Source organism: Peromyscus maniculatus, chromosome 11 (assembly GCF_049852395.1).
Source record: "Peromyscus maniculatus bairdii isolate BWxNUB_F1_BW_parent chromosome 11, HU_Pman_BW_mat_3.1, whole genome shotgun sequence".
Lineage (NCBI taxonomy): Eukaryota > Metazoa > Chordata > Mammalia > Rodentia > Cricetidae > Peromyscus > Peromyscus maniculatus.
In genome coordinates, this window is record NC_134862.1 from 85078308 (window position 1) to 85098122 (window position 19815).

Below are 19815 nucleotides of genomic sequence, written 5' to 3' on the forward strand. Positions count from 1 at the left end.
GGCAGTAGCTTTTAAACTCAAATCGATTTCCAAAGCCTCCGTTTCTTCCACTGCTCCACCTTGGGGACTCCACAAGCACAGTTTTTAAAAGTAGAGTTTGTAAAAATTCTAAACAACCAAGGTTACTAAACAACCAAGGAGGAAACAAGGTAGAACTAACTGGGAACAGTTCAGATCTCCCATAACAAAGTTGTGTAGTGAAGGTCATTTAATAAGATGAGGTTGCCCTGTAATCCAGGCAATGCCCCCGCTGAAGAGCACAGAATAAAATCATCTCCCAACAGCGCCCTCACTGGTTTGTGCCAATGACAGGTGGCAAGGATGGATACTGTCTTCGTGTCCCCCAACAATGTCCCTACTCTCTCAGCAGCAATGTCTTCTCTCTGTCAGGGCCCTGGTGCTTGCTCAGATTTTCTTTTTCTCTGAGGAAAGGAGCCTCTGTGTGGTTATCAGTCATTTGTCCTCTGCCTCCTTCCCCAGGAGACTTCCTTCTCTGAGACTGGCCTATGGAATTTGAGACCCAGGTCCCTCCCTTACTGCGTGAGTAGCATGAGAATTACCTGATAGTAGTATGCCATTCTGAGATCTACTTAGAGATCTGGGTGTGATGGTTCAGTGAACACCATCCTTGTAAGTTCCATTTGATAAGCTGTAGATCTCTATAGTTTTCTAACAAATAATTGTTCTTCTAGCAATATCAGACACTGTTCAGTGAGTAGGATTCATGGGCTTGAGTGTACAAAGCCAGCTTCCTTTAGATCTTAGGTGGTGTGAATAGGAGGAGCAGGACTTTCAAAGAGTGAGGGCAGATAAAAATTGAAGAGCTTTTCTAACTCATCATGCCACTTTGGATCCATCCAATCTTTTCTGTTACAGGAAAAATGACTAGCTCTTAAATACCAGGTCATATGTTATAAATACACACAATCTCATCTGTCAGATAGAAAAGAACAAAAGCCAATATTCTTGTGTTCCAGTTTCTGTGCTGTTGCTGTGGTAAGACATTAACAAAAAGTAAATTAGGGGAGAAAGGTTTATTTCTGCTTACAATTCCAGGTTACAATCCATCATTGTGGAGAAGTCAAGGCAAGAGCATCAAACAGCTACTCACATCACATCTTCAGTCAAAACCAGAAAGATATGGCTTTATACATGCTCATTTGCTTTGCTTGCTTCTTTTTAGCTCAATTTCTCCACTCTCATATAATTAAAGACCCACTGCCTAGGGATTGATGTCACCCACAATGGGCTGGGTCTTTTCATATCAAATTGACCTAATTAAGACACACCCCCTAAAGTGATGCACACAGGCCGACCTGATATAGATAATCTGTCATTTACATCATTTTCCCCAGTGATTCTAGTTTCATCAAATTGATAATGAAAGACAATCATCATATCTTGGTAGCCATGGGACAAATTGTTCCAAAAGAGTGTGTGTTGGGGAGTAAGACACAAGCAGTATTGTTACAGTGTTGTAGGTACCAAGAATACTACACAGCACCTTTCACAGCTGAAAATCACATCCGACTTAGCCTATCTCTAACCTAAAGGTCTTCACAATTACAACTGACTGGCCCCATTCCATTGGTCCCTTTTAGACTTGACATCTTTTGATTCTGCATGAAGGATGGATAGGCCACCACTCTTGAAGCCCTTGTGTCCCAGGAATCCATGGCCTTAGGAGATATGTAGAGGTTTGGCAGGTAGACACAGACAGGATCACACTTTTCCTTGTTGCTCATCTCTCAAGTTTTCTTCATACTCTGATACAAAACTGCACCAACTAGAATGTTCTTTCATGTTGGGAGGTCTCAGGTAGTTTGCAGGGTCGGGCAAGATGAGTAGGCAGTAAGAATGGTAACAATTTAAAATGCAGATGTTGTATTGTACTTGTGCAACACCCTCAGCTGTCTCTTTCCTCAGGGGCGTTTTCTCCAGGCAGTTGCCCTCAGTGGCTGGTCTATGGGTGTGCTGCTGGATCCTCTCCTTCTGTGACCTCAGCGTCCCCACTTATGAAAGGGCAATTGTATTTCTCAGTGTCAGGCTTAGCAGTCCTGAATCTGTAAACATTTAGAGACAGGGGCTATAATAGCACACAGCAATATGCTTCACTCCTAACCACTGAGCAAAGACGAAAGTTTGAGTTAAACTGTCAGGCATCACAGGTGATCCCTATAGGGTAACATAAAATACCGTCATGGTTAAGTGAGAATTGGTCTGACCTGAAGTCACCTACTGCCTATGAAAGTGGAAGTTACCAAGGCTTGTGTTTCAATCTTTGATGGCATCTAATATAAGTGGAATGTGTAATAAGCCAAAGATCTCTAAGAAAGAAGTGTAGGCAGAGGCTAGTTCCCTAACTAATTGGATGGCGCACTCTGCGGTCCAAGCCTGATGTGAGCGTGCCCTTAGATTGCATGGGGAGAAGTAATTTGTCTAGGATTGAAGTTCACCACTCAGGATGATTAATGTGTGACCCATTTACAGGAAGGAAGCTTCCTCCGGTTCTGTTTCATTTGTACTTCTAATCAAGTGTCTGTCACATGGGAGAATTACCAAGATCCTATAGCATTCAGAGCACTTGACCTCAACTTCTACATCTAAGACAAACACTCCTCTTTTTAAAAAAATGTGTATTTATGTGTGGCATGTATATTGCATGTGTGCGGTGTGTATGCACAAATGCACAGCTATATACATCTGTGCATGCACATGCAGAAGTCAGAGCAGCATGTGAGGTGTCTCAATAATGCTTCACATTATTTATTTATTTACCATATTTGTAATATGGTAAAAATGTAATATAATTAATAGTAATACCAATTTATCATTATTATCATTACTATTAATTTAATGCTGAACTTACAGGCACACACAGCCACACCTAGTTTTTACTTGAGTGCTGGGAAATTGAACTTGGGTCCTTGGACTTGCAAAGCAAGTGGTCTCACCTACTGTACCATCTCCCCAGTCCACAAACACATCTCTTTTGATATTAAATGGATTATAGGTTTTTATGACCTTGATTACTGGAAGCTAATAGCTAGTGAGCCACATTTTCTACCAACAATAAGAGGTCTTGAGAGTGAAGCTGAGATTTTTCCCAGTGAGTAGGCAATGCTGTTACTAAGCAGGAAATATTGAGGATATTTATGACTCCAGGGTAGAAACGTATGTAGCGTTTTCTCAAGATTTACAGAACTTACTGCCTCCTGCAGGACTAGGGATCACTTGTGTATAAATCTGGTAGAGAATTTTCCACCTCTGATGACAAATACAGCCCTTGAGGAACAGGCCACAGGAAAACAGTGCTCCATTCCAGGGCTCTGGGGACACACACTGATTGTACTGCCAGCCTTTGCAGTGGGACCCCCAGAAAGAATTAATTCCACCATAAGAGTACACAGAATAAATGAGGGCTAAAGTTAATCAAAATCTGAACAGAGTTTCAACCAGGCAGAGCAGGACTTCACAAGAAGGATGTAAATGTTATTATTGAAGTTCACATCAAACTTGGCAGAAAATTAAATCAGAATCCAGAGAATGGAATTGGTGTCTGAGAGGTCCACAGCTTGGGGAGGGCTTCTGAGGGACCAAAGCCCAGAACTGACAGTCATCCCACACTCCTGCAGACAACGTTTAGCAAGAAAAAGTCTCAAAGCTTTGAATGTGTGCTACGAGGAAGCCTTTCATTTTATTTCCTCTTTGGGGCTTTAGAGACAATATCTTGATGTGTAACTGGTCTTGAATTCATGATCCTCCTGCCTCAGCTTCCTGAGTACTGGCATTAAAGGCCTGTGTAATTATGCCCAGCTAGTTTTTCTTTGTGTACATGTGTGTGCATGCATGCATGTGTGCCTCTGTGTGTGTGTGTGTGTGTGTGTGTGTGTGTGTGTGTGTGTGTGTGTGTGTGTGGTGTCAGTAACAGATGTTAGGTGCTTTTTCTTTTTCTTTCTTTCTTTTTTTTCCTTTTTTTTTCTGAGACAGGACCTCTCACCAAACCTGGATGTCACAGTCTGACTAGCTAGGCTGGCCCGTGAGCTCCAGGATCCTCCTGCCTCCACTTCTCCAGCACTAGGATTACAGGTACACACTGCTAGGCAGGGCGTCTTGGGACGGTGCTCACAATGACACAGATACTCCTGCTTCTCTGAAAAGCATTTTACAGAACTATCTCCCAAGTGCCTTGGTTTTCCATTTCATTTCTTACAAACATATAACATAATCTTTCAACCTTACCACTGGAAAGACTGATCTTTGAAGTTCCAGGCCTCCAAATTCTAGAAGGGTAATTATGGACATTACCAAAAGTCCATGCTGATACTGATTTTGAGGGCAGGGAGTAGGGTGTTTGGTTTGTCCTTGAAGCTCTGGCTTCACCCCGGAGGTTTGGAACTCATGATTGTGAAGTAACGAAGTCAGTCAAGGACTTCATCAATCAGAGGAAGGCTCCTCAGGCATGGGACATTGTGTTAGACTGTAGAGAAGCTCTCAGGCTCATCGGAACAGCATGATGCTGTGACATATGAGGCACAGGAAGTGTGACAGCTCCATAGTCTATGTTAAAATGGTCCTTGGAGTCAGCACACAGGCAGGCCGCAGTCTTAGTAAGTAGAACACTTCAGGGCTTCTCAGTTCTCTCCTGCTCACTCCCTGGCTCAGGATGAGCTGACTACAAAGAAGTCCTGCCCCTGCATTGGCCAGGCTGCATTTGGAAGCCCCGCCCTCCTGGCTGCTCCCAACCAATGACCAAGTGATTCTAGAACAGCTGTTCCAGAGAAGAGCTAGGGCAGATCTGAGGATAAGGCACATCTCCAGGGGTTGATTTTTGACTTGATCGGCTCTCCAAAGCTTTACAGTGAGCCTTCATTAGTGCAAAAGGGAGGTGTCTCCTCATTTTCCTCTCCCTTCTATGTAGTTGAAAGTTTTCTCTGGTCACACCTAGCCCAAGGTCCCACAGTCACTTATAAAATAATCACTCGGAGGCTTATATTAAATACCAAATGTATGGCCTATGGCAGGCTTCTTGCTAGCTAACTCTTTCATCTTAAATTAACCCATTTCTATTGATCTATGTATTGTCTCGTGTTCCATGGCTTTATCTGCATCCCATTACCTGTTGCTTCTTGGACGGCAGTAGCATCTCCTCATCCTCTCCTCTCTCCTCTTATTATCTCTCTCTTGGATTTTCCCATCTGGCTTCATCCTGCCCTGCCATAGACCAATGCGGCTTTATTTACTAGCCAATGGGGACAGCGTATATTCACAGTGTACAGAAAGACATCCCCCAGCACTTCCACTCTCAGGACGCACCTTCTACTACTGCTGTCCGTTCTTTTCCCAGCTCCCACTGGCACCATGTATGTGTGTGCATCACAGGTGTGCTAGATACCCTCAGAGATCAGAGGAGAGTGTCAGATTCCCTGGAACTGGACTTGGGGATGACTGTGAGCTGCCACAAGGGATGCTACAAACTGAAGCCAGGTTATCTGCAAGAGTGAATGCTCTTAACCACCTAGCCACCTCTCCAGCCTCAAATATAGATATTTCATTTTAATGAGCAAAAATTTGCTGGTGGAGTTAAGCCCTCTCTTCAGGATCAAGATGAACATTCTACCAGCTGCCTGGCAGATGGCTATGTTAAAAAAAATTATCTCTGGGATGTGAGAAAACATTACAAAGAACTACAGAAAAATTAAGAGCTCAGATTATATAGTGCTGGTTGCACTATGGGAACCTGATTTTGATCTTCAGTGTCAACATAAAAAGAGAGGCATGGTGACATACAGTAAGAGTGTCAGCTTTGAGGGGACAAAGGGAGGCAGATTCTTCTCCTGCCTTGCCTACTTGGTAAGTCTCAGGTCATATTGAAAGGATCTCTCTTCAAAAAACAAGGCAGTTTGCTTATTAAAAAGAAAGTTTGTGCTGTCAGAGCAGTCCTCCCATTGTGGTGGATCTATAGAAGCTGGGCTCAGACTTCCCACTCCAGTGGGACCAGAGAACACAACAGGGACCAGAAGTCCCACTCCAGTGACCAGAAAACACAGCAGGGACCACATTTCCTACTCCAGCATCCCCAGAGAACTCAGCAGGGACCAGACGTCCCGCTCCAGTGACCAGAGAACACAGCAGGGACCAGACTTCCCACTCCACTGACCAGAAAACATAGCAGCAAGGACCAGGTTTCCTGCCCCACCAGCCCCAGAGAACCCCAAGGATACTGAAGCTACAGAGACAAATGTCTCCCATTTCCCTCTCTGCTACACAGCACTGTGGGGGACCTGAAGGGTCTGAGAAGTTCACTTTTCAGCCCAGCAAAGCTGTGCCAGCTCTTCACCCCATAACTATTCTTATCCCCTGTTTTCTATGATTTGATTCCCACCCTTGCATATATATCTCATAATGGTTTTGCTTTTGTCTGTACACTGCTCAATTGGGTTTAGGACCATTGTTTATGATTCTGCATCCAGTTTCCTGCAAGGCATTCTCCACTACACTCTTCAGCCACATCCCATACACTCCCCCTCTTGTTCATATACTTTTCCTACTTTCTCGAATCCTCATCCCTTCCTCTTGCTTCTCAATTATCACCTTACACAGCTCTTTTTGGTCTGTAAAATCAGTACACACTAGAAGCATCTCCACTTTCCCCTCCTTGCTCCTTTGCTCACCTCAATATTTGTCTTTTCAAAGTTGACCTAATACTTAGTCCTCATTCTTACCCACCCCATATTTTATTTCTTTAAAAAATTTTAAAGATTTTCATTATGAGTCTATGCATATATGGCTGTATAGAAGTATGTAAATGAGCACTGGTGCATTTGGAGGCCAGAGGAAGGTGCTGGATCCCCTGGAGCTGGAGTTAAAGGTGTTTTGTGAGCTGTCAATGTGGGTGCTAGGATATGAACATAGTTCTTCCAAAAGAGCAGTACGTGCTTCATCCTTTGAGCTGTCTGTCAAGCCTCACTCTATCTTTTCAAAATCAATCTTATACTTAATCCTTATCCTTACCCACCTCTCACTTATAATTTCATTAACTAATGTCTGAGCATACTCTACACTATCCTTAGCTATTTATCATCCGACAAGTAATGAACCCAAGGGGCCATGGCTTACTAATTGGCTACTGTGACATTGTATAGGGGTGATATCAAACAGCTGTTGTTGCTATCCCAGTTCATATCCAACTCAGGGAATAACATAGCGCTTACACCAATTACTAAAAACTTTTGGTCTTAGGAATTATTTTCTGAACTACATGTTCAGCACACCCAATTCCCACATGAATATGGGAGATACTTCAACAGATAGAACATAGACGATAAAGAAAATAAATAAACAAAGCAAAGAAGTGGTACCGGATGTGTAAACCCTAATGCAGTAACGTAAGAAACATGAAAACTAAGACAATATAACTCCTCAAAAACTTAGCAACCCTGCAATGGAATGTAGTGGGAGGGAGTTAGATAAAATCCTAGAGAACACAAAACTTTTTTTTTTTTTAACCGAAGAGGGTCTGGGTAAATATTTATTTGAAACTGAATAACTTAGAATCAAGCCCTGACAACAATGGGGCTGAGGGTGTAGGCTTCAGAAGGAAGCACATTCAGCAGAAGAAATGGACCAGGAGCACACCCTTGCTGACCCACCTGCTGTTATCATCACAGAAGCCAGAGAAACCCTATGAAACCATGGGCTGGCTCACCTCCTCACCCCTGACCATAGCTTCACAGACACTGGGTTATGTTCACAGTTGAATCCATGCACTACACCATCATATCCTTTACAGTCCCAGCCCCCTCCTCCCCTCCTGCCTCCTCACTGGCTGTAGATGTCCAGGACAGCATGTTCTCATGCTTTTAGCTTGAATGCTGTTGTGGATCCCAAGGGTACTGCAACAGCTGGAGGTAGAGGAAATACAATGACATACACAGATCTGTTTAACAACTCTCTCCTGCAGCCATGAAAGACCCTCACCCTTGGTTGCCAGAACAGGCTAGACTGAATTACTCTAAACTCAGAGATCAACAGCAGGAATCATTTTATCTAATTATTTTTCTTTTGCAACTTACTTATACTCTATTGGTGACATCTCATAAATTCAACTTAATTAGGATAAATGGACTTTTTAAATGATAAAATATAAATTATTGACTAGTTTTGAAAAATTAATTTGCATTTTTCTCTCATACTAACTTGCCTTGGGGTGGCATTATATTGACAAAATCATTAGGAGGAGCAGTTAAAGAAAATACAATCTTTTACATTTATTCACATGTTTATGAACACCAACATAATTAATTTCTTCCAGGGGTTTGAGTTTCTATTTGGTGACATTTTTTATTAAACATGAAGAACTTTAGCTTTTTTTTTTCAATCTGAAAATGCTTTAGGTGAATGCACTGGCACACTCCTGTAATCCCAGCAGTTTGGAAGGCCAAGGCAGGAAAACCTCAAGTTTAAGACCTGCCTGGGATACACAGTGAGTTTAAGGCCAACCTAGGTAATGTAATGAGACCTTGTCTCAAAATAAAACATAAATAGAGGATTGGGGCCATAACTTAGTGGTGGAGTGCCTGTCTAGTATGTGTAAGGACCGAAAAACAAAAGCAGACAAAAAAAAAAAAACCCTCCTCAAAAATGCAAATTGTCTCATAAACTCTTTCTCCTCCATTTCTCTATTATTAACTTTTTAGTTTAGTATATTTTTTACAGTTGGGAAAGCAATGCTGATATAATATTAATAACTAAAGTTTAGAGTTTACGTCACCTCTCAAGGTTGTACAATCTATGGATCTTGATAAATACAAAATGTCACATAACCACTATCATAGCACCATGTAGAATAGTTTTACCATGCTTAAAAACAAACAAACAAAAAACCCATGCTGTATCTATTCATCTTTTTCTCCATCCCCAAGAACCTGCAAACCCAGATTTTTTAAATATTATCATGGTTTGCTTTTCCACATAGAATCATATGGCATAGTTAATCCCATGTGTTAACTTGGAGTGACCACATGGTACCCAGATACTTGGTTGGACTTTCCTTTGGCTATATCTAGGGGGCACTTCTGGATGCTTTGTGCATTCAAATTGTTGAAGGCCTGGATCGAGAAAGAAGACTGAGCAAGGGGTGGTTCTCTCTGCCTTAGACGGTCTGTCTTCAAACTAGGACATAAGTCTCCTCTATTCAATCTTGAATGTGGGGTAGAACCACACCCCTGGCTCTCCCAAGTCCCCAGCTTGCTGACAGAAAATATTAAACTCCTCAGACTCCATACTCATATGATCAGGTTTGCTATAATAAATCTTTACACATATACCATACTGGCTGTTTCTTTCGGGAGAACTCTGACCAATGCATACAATATAAGACTCATATAGATGGGCTCCTTTCACTTAAAATATGCACCTAAGTTTCTTTGTTTGTCTTTTTATAGCTTTATAGTTTTCCCCAACTCCCTCTGTAGGACTTGAGGTTGGACTCAGAGTTTTGTGCATACTAAGCATATGCTCGCTCTATCATTAAGCTATTCTTCATGCTCATTTCTTTTTATCTCTAAGTTATTTTCCACTCTATGGATGTACTACCATTACTCATTCACCTTCCCAATCATAAGTGAAACTGCTCCAGAAATACATTTGCATATTTTCACGGGGATATATTCTTCAATGCACAGGTAAATATCAAGGAGTGTCTATGGCTGGATCCTCTAGCGACAGAATATGTGACTTGTAAGAAGCCATGAAACTGTCTTCCAAGGTGACTGCACTATTCATTTCCCCCAATAATGATCACTTTAATTTAAAAAATTATATAAAAACATGGGTCAACAGTTTTTCCTTTTGTCTACAAAGATCTCTTTGCCTTTTGTTTTCTAGTTTGATCAGAATTTAGAAGTCATTCATATTGTTCGAATTCATTTACAGTAATATAATGATTGTGCACATATATGTATGTATAGTTTTAGTTTATATTTGTGATGCTAAGGATTGACCTCAGGATCTTAGGAAAGCTAGGAAAATATTCTACCAATGAGCTACAACTCCAGCCTCTTTTTCTTTTATTAGCTTATTTTACTAAGATACAATTCTTCTGAAATGCTACGAGTAGATAAGAATGCTTTAAAACCAGTACAACAAATTTTAGATGAGTTTATATAAAGCACTTAGAATCACACATAATATCAGCTGTCACCATTAACCATGTTTTTAAGTTAACTGCAAAAAGTGCACTAGCACTAGGCAATACTAATGGAATACTTATCATTCAAGAAAGATTTATATCTAATTGAAAGAGCAAAGATAAATGACAGCTATGCATTATCCATGATAAACACATATTCTAAGTGAAATGAATACAAATTAATATGGATTTTTCTGTATCCTTGTACCTTAAAGACAGAAATGTAAATATTAAGGTTCACTAAAGATGTCAGAGTAGCAGGAGGCAGAGCCAGGTGGATCTCTGTGAGTTTGAGGCCAGCCTGGACTACCAAGTGAGTTCCAGGAAAGGCGCAAAGCTACACAGAGAAACCCTGTCTCGAAAAACCAAAAAAAAAAAAAGATGTCAGAGTAGTAATCTTGCATGAGTAAGCAAATGAAGGAAGGCCCAGGGCACACTTATTTCTGTTCCAGGAGGAAGCTGTTAATACTCTTTAAACTAGAAAGTACAAATGAGTTCTCTGAGAGTTGTGAAACACATTAAATTTGGGTCATGTGAAGCCAGTAAAGAATGTGGTTTTTTTGTAAAGAAACATGAGCTTTCTGGTGGCTCTTCCTAGGAGGATATTCTTTTCTCCTAAAGAATGATACATTTTGAGAGATTAATAACTAAGTTATACAAAGAATTGTTCACATATACTACCTTATTTAATCTCTATCGAAGTCACAGGTTTTGCACAGGATGCCTAAGTAAGTTAGTTTTCTAAATCCAACACATCCAGTTAGATGTGAACCATATATTTCAATGTCAAGCTCAATACAGCCCAACACCCACAACATATCGCCAATGCAATTAACAACTAAGAATATTCCGAGGGGAAGCCACAGTAACTAAAACACAAACAGGACTCAGCAAATGAAGCATTACTAGAAGTCTAAGCATGGCAGAGTTCCGGAGATATGCAGGGGGCTGTAACATTAGAGAAGACAACAGTAGCATGTAACAGGAAAATACAAGCACGATTTTATGCAAGTGCACTGCATGAGGATCCATAGAAAAAGATAAATAGAAGACAGGGAATGCAACGCTGAGCCCAGCATGGGAAATAACAAGAAGACAAAGAAGAGTAAAAGGAAAACACAAGAGAAAAAAGCAATCACACAGAAGAGCTAACAAAACCACAACATTTAGCAAATGCTTCAGATATACCACTTGATCCACTACAAAGTCAGTACTCATGTTGACCCTGTATGCAGAGGAGGAAATGGACATGGAGGGAGTTAGCAGCAAACTGGGTCATGAGTCTTATAAGAGATGATAAAATATTTAGACTAGATTGGCTGACTCCGGAATCCACCCTCTTAGCATCTGTGAGAATCTGAAATAGTGCGCTTGTAATGTACACTCTACTGGTAAATTGTTATGTGCTATTTAAGCCCACAGAGAAGCTGGCTCGGGGAGTAGGGTTGTCCCCTCCCCCATTTCAGACTCAAGCATGTTTGTTTCAAAATGTGTCCTTTAAGACTTCTTATCTAGGGTGGGCTACTCCCCTAACTCCATGGCAAGAAAAGAAGAGAAAAAAAAGAGAGAGAGAAATTGTTGTATCCTTGAAAACATCTAGAAAGTGAACTATCTCTGACATAGGTTCCTCTAGTTTATCTCATAATATAAAGAAAGGTGTCTATAGTGAGAAAGAGAAGCTAGAAGTTCAGCCATGGGATGCTCATCCATCGAGAGAGTTCAACTGGGCTACTAGAAGCTGTCTTAAGAGAACTTTCTCAAGAGATTTTGCTAGGTGTTTAGAGCACCTGACTGATAATGTTTTCCTATCTATCTATCTATCTATCTATCTATCTATCTATCTATCTATCTATCATCTATCTACCTATTTATCTATCTATCTAATCTAGCACATATCTATCTATGTATTTATCTATCATCTATCTAGCTAATCTATCATCTATCATCTGCCTATCATCTATCATCTATCTATCATCCATTTATCTATCTAATACCTATCTATATCTATCTATCATAAATCATATACTTATCTATATATCATCTATCTATCTAATCTATCATCTATCTATGTATCTATTATCTATCTACCTATTTATCTATCATCTATTCTATCACATATCTATCTATGTATCTATCTATCATCTATCTAGCTAATCTATCATCTATCTATCTAATATATTATCTATCTATCATCTGTCTATCATCTATCATCTATTATCTATCTATCATCTATCTATCTAATCTATCATCTGTCTATCATCTATCATCTATCTATCTAATCAATCACCTATCTAATATCTATTCTTTTGCTTTGACTTGCTGTGTACTTGAACTCATTTAAAACTGAAGGCAGGACTATCATAGCTCAGTCTTTGGACTATACAGAACAGTGTTACTGGATCCTGTGTGGCTGGGGTAAATCACAGGGTAACGTGGTAAATCCATGAACAGGTGCAAGAGAGCGCCTGACACCAAGGTATCAGGAGTGTAAGGTACAGGAATAAGCAGGCAACATTGACATAGTGATGTCTTCATTCTGATAAAAATGGAGAAGACTAGAGACCAAAGTTGGAGATAAACTGCCAGCACCAACTTAGCAACCATTGCCAAGATTTCAAAATGATGGCTTCCTATTGAAAGATCTTTCTTGCATTGGTGACTGCAGGGAACAGAATGATGCCTATGGCTACAGTAGTCAATTATGAGATGATGTGGTCAGGAACAAAAGATGATAGGGTTCCAGTTTGCAATTTTACAGATCACTTTTGGAAACAGGACATATAATACAGCAGTAAAAAGATAACAGACTAGCATACAGCAAACCCTGTGATTTGAGCTGTAAAGTCTGATTTGATAGGTCAAAAGACATTGAAAGTGTCATGGTTCTTGCTTTTATCTGTTTGTTTCTGTCTTGTTTTCATTCAGTAATTTTTCCCCTTAGAAAGTTGGTAGCAAAAAGCTTGTATAGTTTCAAAATCATCCTACTATATAAAATCATAGACAAAAGAAGCATCATCTAAATTATTTATGTAATGATTCACTCATTCAATCAATAAATATTGATTGGCTCTAAAACAAAACAAAAAAGAAAAATAATTTGAAATCTGGAACATCTTCTATAAAAAGCTATGTCTCAGTTTGCCCAGAGTGAGGCTACTACTTGAAGATAATGTCATTCTCCACTTAATTTTGCAGTGAGAAATCCTCTCAGGCTTTACTGGAAGCAGTGATAGTATTTAACATTGTATTTTCTTTTTACAGCTTTCAGAGATGCCTTGCACACACACATCCTCCAGACCACAAAACTTCTGAGCAGACACTACTGATGGCTCAAATCTTTTGAGAAGTAAAAACAAATCAATCGGGTAGAATTATGGCTGTGTTTGAAATGCCTGACCAAGACATTAGACAAATTTGAGTTTACTTCCTGGATACAACCTGACCAATTACTTGTGGAGCTGGGCAAGTGAGGAATCCAGCTTTGAATGTTTTTGTTAAAGTCAAGAGAAATGGAAAGTGGGGTGTATCCAACCAAGTCTAGAAAAAAGTTGAGGTTCAATTAGGAAGACTTTTTGTTTTTCCAGATTAAGATGAGGCAGAATAGAAAGACAGAAAGTTATGGGGACATGAAAGGAAAATGAGCCTTCTGTCTCCAGTGTTTAGTTGGTGCCTCTTGTCAGATGAGAATTAGAAATTCCAACAGTGAATGAGCAAAATGGTTCAGTGAGAAAAGGTTCATGCCACCAGTCCTGGCCACCTGAGTTCTATCTCCAGGATTCCTATGATGGAAGGAGAGAACTGACTTCCACTAACCATCTTCTGACTTACACACACACACACACACACACACACACACACACACACACACACACACACACACACACACACATTGTGGTATGCATGTATCTCACACGCACACAATAAAAAAAGTAAAAAAAAATAAAAATTAAGCAAATTAATTAATTAAGCTGTTTGTCATTTTCCAGCTACAAACCTAAGAATTCACCAGAAACCATTGCCACCACTTTACAGTAAAAGAACACATTTTAAATCCTTTATGTAACCCTCATGGTACCTGTCTTTATTTGTCTGTTTTATCAGAATGTAATCCCACATAACTCAGGGTTATATGTTACAATCTCACTTATCAAAAAGAGGAGGGTGGGAAGATATTTTTAAACTTTTTGGCAACTCTTTTACTGGATCATAAACATTTCACAAAGTGAGAGCTGGGGAACTGGCTCAGTTGTGGAGGACCAGCTCCCGCCCTTTCCAGGATTCCTATGAGGAGGAGAGAGGGAAATGAAAATATTAAATAGAGAGATCTAGTTGATGAGAGAAAGACAGAAACACAGGATAGCTTCAGGAAGACCTGGATTAATACCCAAGGGCCTTTTCTGTTTATTCAAAGGGACTTTTTGTAACAATGCCAAGGGGTGGGACAAAAGACCTGCCCTTTGCTAAATCAAAGCACACCACACAGCCAAGTGTAGACCCTTCCAAACACCTGATAACCATGCCCGCAGTCAGATCATCCCCTTATGTAGCCCTATGGGGTAAACCAAGCTCAGATTCTCCAACTCTGAGTAAGTTCTTTCTAGGAAACCTCTGTGGGTCTCTACACTCAGTGGGCAAGGCACTTGCCCTCAAAACATGAAGACTGGGTTTGATCTGCAGAACCCATGTTCTTTTTAAAAAGTCAGGCATCATGGAATGCTTGTATCCCAGTTCTGAAGAGGTAGGGACAGGCAGTCTTCTGGACAGTCAACCTAGCATACTTGGTGAGTTCCCGGCCAGTGAGAGATTGTATCAGAAAAATTAAAAAACGAGAACAAAAACCATAAACAATGCTTGAGGAACAGCACCAGAGATTGTCCTCTGGCCTATAAATGCACACACACACACACACACACACACACACACACTCTCTCTCTCTCTCTCTCTCTCTCTCTCTCTCTCTCTCTCTCTCTCTCTCCCTCCCTCTCTCTCTCTCTCTCTCTCACACACACACACACATGCATATATATGCACACATACACACAAGCACACACACACAAGCACACAACACATGCATACACACACTCAAACACAGTCACACACACATAAACACACATATACACATGCACACACTCATACAGTCACACACACTCACAAACACACACATACATGCACACATACACTCATACACACAGACTCACAGACACACAGGAAGAAACATACACACACATACACACAAATCACAATTTGTCCTTATTACCCAGGCTCTTGTTTCTGTACCTGGGCAGTTCTTAGTCATTTATCAGCCCACTGAGCTGTTCTTTTTTCCGAGCCAGAAATACTATCTCCAAGTTTTTGGCTAGCCTTCTTTTTAAATATCATGGCTTGCTGAATCAAAGCAGTTGAGTTTGAATAAGTTCAATGTCATTTACTTCAAGGATTAAATCATCTTTCTGGGCTTGAAATACAGAGCAAGCAATACCCGCCCTCATCTAAACCCAGCAGATGTATTTTTCACCCAAGACATTTCAATTTTCAACAAGACTGATTCTCCTGAATAATGATGTTGATGGGAACATGAGCATACACAGACTTAATGAAAGTCCAATGTGACACTCCTGATTGAGTTCTGGTCATGGCTGCAGGTAGTGGGGATGGCAGCCCATTCCTTTCTATCCCACAGTGCTTGTCAACTGGGAGCCTCTTAGTTTTTCTTTTCAAAGAGACGGAGCTCTACACTGATGTATTTGGATGTCCTCCCCAGGGCTCTTCACAACAACTGCCCGCCCTATCAGAGAGTCACATCCACGTTCTCTAAACTGTTGACAGCTTGAGTGCTGAGTGGGGGTCATGCTCTTTGCTCTATGGTAGAGCTGGGCATGCTCAGTAAGTCATAGATTCTTTTTTAGACAACATTCTTGGCTTAGCATGAACAAGGTCTGACCCAAAGTATTTATTATCTTAGAGGACATAAACAGGTATTGAATAGCCAAACTGTAGGAGAAGCAGGATACATTTGAGCCTAAGAACTATAATCTGCGATGTGAAGGCAGTCGAGAAATCTCTTATCTTCCAATTTTTCTCTGATGTCTTTTCATTCTTTTCTATTACAGACCATGTTTCTTCACATAGTGGGAGACATGGCTACCAAGCTCTACTTCCTTTACCACTGAACAGAATTAGAACCCACTTAGTCACGTGAGTGGAGGGGCAGTGTGAGTGTGGAAGTGCCCAGAGAAGTTAGATATACCTTGGAATACAATCCTGCTGTAGTTACTAGATAATTTAACACCACCCACCCCCAAATCAGAGACCCAGTATTAGAGGTGAAACTTCAATGCAGATCTAACTCTAGGTCCACTTTTACTGTAGTAGTGCATTGAACTGAGACAAGCCTCCAGTTATTCCCCAGTAAGGTCAGCAACAGCCTCTCTCTGTGAGTGGTCCCTGGAGACCACACTTCTTGACTTTGAGGAAAAGTAGAGTTGCTTGATTGGTAAAGGCAAAGATTGTAGGTTGCATCAAAATGATGACATCTCGTAAAGACCAGTGATCCTCTGGAATCTACTTTGCCATAGTAATCTGATGGGGCATAGCTCAGGAGGCAGTCTTTGGGTGGGGGACTGAATGCAGGGGACATGACTGGCTGCAGAGCAAATACCAATTGTTTTCCCCTCTAGGAGAGGGTGTTGCACTGCAGGGTTGGATCCCTGGTTCTGATCAGGTAGTGTTCCAGCTCCTTTTCCATTGTGGGGATAAAATGCCCCAACAAAAACTAGCTTAGGAAAGACTGGGTTTATTTTGTCTTTCAGCTACAGAGGGATGGCATCTGTCATGACAGGGAGGGCTACAGAACCAGAAAGCTCACTGATCACATTTCATCCACACACAGGAAGCAGAGAGAGAGGGGGGAGAAGGAGGAGAATAGGAAATAGGCAAGGCCATCAAACCTTAGAGCCCAGCCCCAGTAACGTTCTTCCTCCAGCAAGGCTCCACCTCCTAAAGGTTCTATAACCTCCCCAAAGAGTGCCACCAACTAAGGACCAAGAAGAGTTCAGATACAAGAGCCTATGGGGACATTTCTCATGGAAACCATCACAGGGGGTGGCTCTCTTTAGGTCTCCTTTGGGATTGACCTCCTTGTCATATTTGGGAGGCCAGGAATGACTGCTTTTATAATTCTTACTGCCCTTTGAGTTCTTCATGAGCTACACCACACACACACACACACACACACACACACACACACACACACACATACTCACTCACTCACTCACACACCACATCACTGATTTAGTTTACCATTATTTTAGAAGTTTTAGTTGGGTCAAGCAAGAACCATGACTTTGAATGAACAAAACTGTACTCCAACCTTGCCTCAAAGACAGCTCAAGCAAAGAGAAACCTCTTCTCAAACCTGTCCTTACATGGCCCTACTTGAAGCTCTGCCCAGTGCACAATAGTAAATAAACCTCGTATGGTTCCTAGAGGATGGAGGGGAAACTCATAAGGGCAATGACTTCTTGTCAAGCCCTGCAGTCTTTTTTTTTTTATGAGTGCTGGAATAGTAGGTTGCTCTCACAGAATAGACAAACATTCATTTCTAATTGTTTGGGGTCCCTAGCAGTCCATGATCATACTGTCAGAAGATCTTGTGTCTAGTGAGTATACTTTCTGGTTTATAGATAGATACAGCTTTGTTTCCTCACATAGTGGAGAGCAGAAAGCAAGGTCTCATGTCCCATCTCATCAGTGTACTAATGTCATCCTTAGGACCCCCAGGACTTAATCACATCCCAAGGTCTCCATCTCCTAATACTGCCACACTGGGGGAACTGAAAATTTAACCAAGGGATTTTGGAGGAGCACAAACATTCAGTCATTACTATAGGGTGCTGTTACCTCTGCCCATACACCAGATGACTCTTGGCTCAGCCTCTTGTCTCTGGGGTCCTATTCCTTGTCCAGTGATATAAAATATAATTCTTTTATAGACAGAGAAGAATGTTGAATAGTCACACTCAGGCTCTTTCTGTCATAATAGATAAGAATCCATAACCAAGGGAATCCCAATGCTGCTAAACCCTGAATCATCTGTAGTGCCAGGCCTCAAACTTATTGAGGAGCCCACAATAGTACCCTGGTCCTTTATCAGACAGTGGACCAGTGTTACTCCTCATTATCAACCTGACTGGATTTAGAATTACCCAGGAGACACACCTCTGAACATGCCTGCACTTTCTAGAGACATTTAACAGAGGAACAAATTTCCATATTAAACATGGACCCCATGGGCCGGGGCCCCAGACTGGATAAAAGAAAGAGAAGAAAGCTTAAAGTGCTGTGTGATCTGGCCCAGTGTGATCAAGGAGACTCTGACCACCACACCCTTCCCACATGATGGACTGCACATTCTCAAAGTGTAAGCCAAAACAAATCCTCATTTTGAAAGTTGTTTTCTGACAGGTGTTTTTCTCACAGCAAGGAAAGTAACTGGATCCAAATATCGAGGTGCGAGCTCACCATGTATTGGCATTATTCTCATACAAAAAAAAAATCATCAAATTAGAATTGAAATTTAGAATGGTGTTTAGGGCTTGTTACGTGTTATAACAGACTTGAAAGGTCTTCGTGAGGTTTCCATTTTGCCTATTGTTCAATAAATTTGACGTCTGTACTGCACAGTGATCCATCTTAGAATGATAGACACTAAATGGATAAGTCAATTGTTTGATGTGTGTGTGGACTGATAAACCTTTTTTCATTTTTCTAGCTCATGGTGAGTGCACAAAATACAGCTCCATGGAAAGTCCCAGTTTGACTGCTGATGTTTAAAATGATTCACGATTCACTCAGCTTTTAAAATTCTTTCTACAACATTTTTTTTTTTAAATTTTGGAGTTAGTAGGATTTGTATGTAGATAGGTATGAGAGGAATTTTAACAAACAGAATTCACTGGATGTGATGGTTTGAATGACAATGTGTGTGGAATAATCCTTCTGAACACTGTGTGAACATATGTTGCTATGATTGGTTTAATAAACAAGCTAACTGGCCAGTAGCTTAACAGGATAAAGCTAGTGGGGAAAGCCAAACTGAGATGATAGGATAAAGAAGGGCAGAGATAGAGGAGATGCCAGACAGACACCGAGGAAGCAGGACCTGTAGAAAATAAGGGAGCAAGCTATGAGCCTCGTGGCAAAGTATAAACAAAAAATATGGGATAACTTAAAATGTAAGAACTAGTTAATAATAAGCCTGAGCTATTGGCTGAGCATTTACAATTTATATTACATCTCTGAGCTAGTTATTTGGGAGCAGGCAGTCAGGACAGAAAAACTCCACCTACAAGAATGAACATCATAAGTGTACATATTTGAATGCTTAGTCCCCAGATGGTGGAACTGTTTGGCAAGGATTAGGAGGTGTGGCCTTGTTGGAGGAGGTATGTCACCTGGGGTGGGGGTAGGCTTTTAGGTTTCAAAAACCCACACCATTCTTAGCTCTTTCTTCCCTGTGAGTTTTGTCTCAACAAATAAGCTTCCAGATGCTGCTCCAGCACCATGCCTGCCTGCCTGCTGCCATGCTCTATGACATAACAGTAATGGACAAGAACCCTCTGGAA

At 40.9% G+C, this 19815-nt stretch overlaps 1 protein-coding gene across 1 annotated transcript in view; it reads right to left on the minus strand.

The window, feature by feature from the left end:
- The window catches only part of Pld5 (phospholipase D family member 5), a 379814-nt gene extending 375392 nt beyond the window's left edge, over positions 1-4422 (minus strand). The window contains exon 1 of the mRNA XM_076548018.1: positions 4243-4422. The gene's annotated coding sequence lies outside the window, so the exon portion shown is untranslated. The remainder of the gene's footprint in view (positions 1-4242) is intronic.
- Between the last annotated feature and the right edge of the window lie 15393 nt (positions 4423-19815).